Source organism: Medicago sativa, chromosome 8 (genome assembly GCF_051527215.1).
Source record: "Medicago sativa cultivar Bolivia chromosome 8, Bolivia_mono, whole genome shotgun sequence".
NCBI lineage: Eukaryota > Viridiplantae > Streptophyta > Magnoliopsida > Fabales > Fabaceae > Medicago > Medicago sativa.
Genome location: NC_140756.1, coordinates 93109871 through 93111545, shown reverse-complemented (window position 1 = coordinate 93111545; position 1675 = coordinate 93109871). Strand labels below are relative to the sequence as shown.

The 1675-nt window shown below is 37.0% G+C and overlaps 1 pseudogene; it reads left to right on the top strand.

Moving 5' to 3' along the window:
- Positions 1 to 238: 238 nt before the first annotated feature.
- LOC146903445 (putative F-box protein At4g22030 pseudogene) lies at positions 239 to 1675 on the top strand (annotated as a pseudogene).

Genomic DNA, 1675 nt, shown 5'->3' with positions numbered 1-1675 from the left:
TCACATATTTAATATAGAAAAATGAAAGTGAAACATAGGATATCCAACATTTAGTCCTTAGGAATCTAAGAAACTATTTGTTTAATACTCCCATAACTCTTCTACTAAAAATTGAATAAAACTATAACATTACAAGTTGCACCCATCCTCCCTGTCACAATATTTAATGTATAGTATATATATAAACCTTCCCTCACTACACTAAACACAAAGCAAAACAAAACATACGTAAAATCATTTCATTTTCATGGCTTCCATGCACACCTCAACATTTCTTTCTGCTTCATTTCCTTTCTTGTCTTCAAAGAGAGGAAATGTGCATGCCTCAATCCATGTCCCAAGACCCAATTCTTCACTTCCTAAGAATAGGTTACCCACTGCAAAGCTGGTTGAAAGGCTAACCTTCACAGACTCAGTTCCTTCATTATTGCTAGAAAAAAATGTCACCAATAGGACACATTTACACCATGATTTATCCAATTCTACAATCACTAACTCCAACACCATGCAACTCTATGCCATCTTGGATTCTGTATCTGACAGGATTGAAATGCACAAAAACATAGGCGAACAGCGTCAGAATTGGAACAACCTACTTCTAAACAACATTAACATGATTACACTCACTGCTACAACATTAACTGGTATTGCAGCCGCAACTGGTGCTGATGGTGCACAACTTTTGGCTCTGAAACTATCATCCACTCTTCTGTTTTCAGCAGCAACTGGTATGTTGCTTATCATGAACAAGATTCAGCCTTCGCAGCTCGCCGAGGAACAGCGCAATGCTACAAGATTGTTCAAACAACTATGGACTCAAATCCAAACCAAAATCAATGTTGGTAACGTTATTACTGAGGAAGATGTGGAATCTTCATTGGAGAAAGTGTTGGCACTTGACAAAGCTTATCCACTTCCTCTGTTAGGAGCAATGCTTGAAAAGTTTCCTGCAAAATATGAACCATCTGTTTGGTGGCCTGCAAAAAGAAAAGAAGGAAATGCTGAAGAGAGCAAGAAGAAGAAGAAGAAGAATAGTAATAATGGATGGAGTGAAGAATTAGAAGTGGAAATGAGGGAAGTTATTGAAGTTGTAAAGAGTAAAGACATTGAAGACTATGAGAGACTTGGAAATATAGCATTGAAGATTAACAAGAGTATGGCAATAGCAGGTCCATTACTCACTGGAGTTGCAGCTATAGGTTCTGCATTTGTAGGAAATGATAATGGGTTTTGTTCAGCTATGGTTCCTGTGATGGCAGGGTCAATGGCTTGTGCAATCAATGGTTTTGAGCATGGTGGACAAGTTGGTATGGTGTTTGAAATGTACAGAAACTGTGGTGGATTCTTTAGGATGATGGGAGAGAGTATTGAAAGCACACTTGAGGAGAAAGATTTGGAAAAAAGAGAAAATGGTGAGATATTTGAAATGAAAATGGCATTGATGTTAGGAAGAAGTGTTTCTGAGCTAAGACAGCTTGCTTCAAAATCTGCTGCATGTTGCATGGAAGGAATTGCTATAGATGAATTTGCCAGCAAACTTTTTTAGATAACATTTCATTCATGACATTACATTACATTCTTATGCTTTTTTCTGTTTTTTTTGGTGATCAACATTCTTTGTTCGTTATTTTTGGTCCTCTGTGGCTAGATATTTGTTCAATAATACTTATCTACT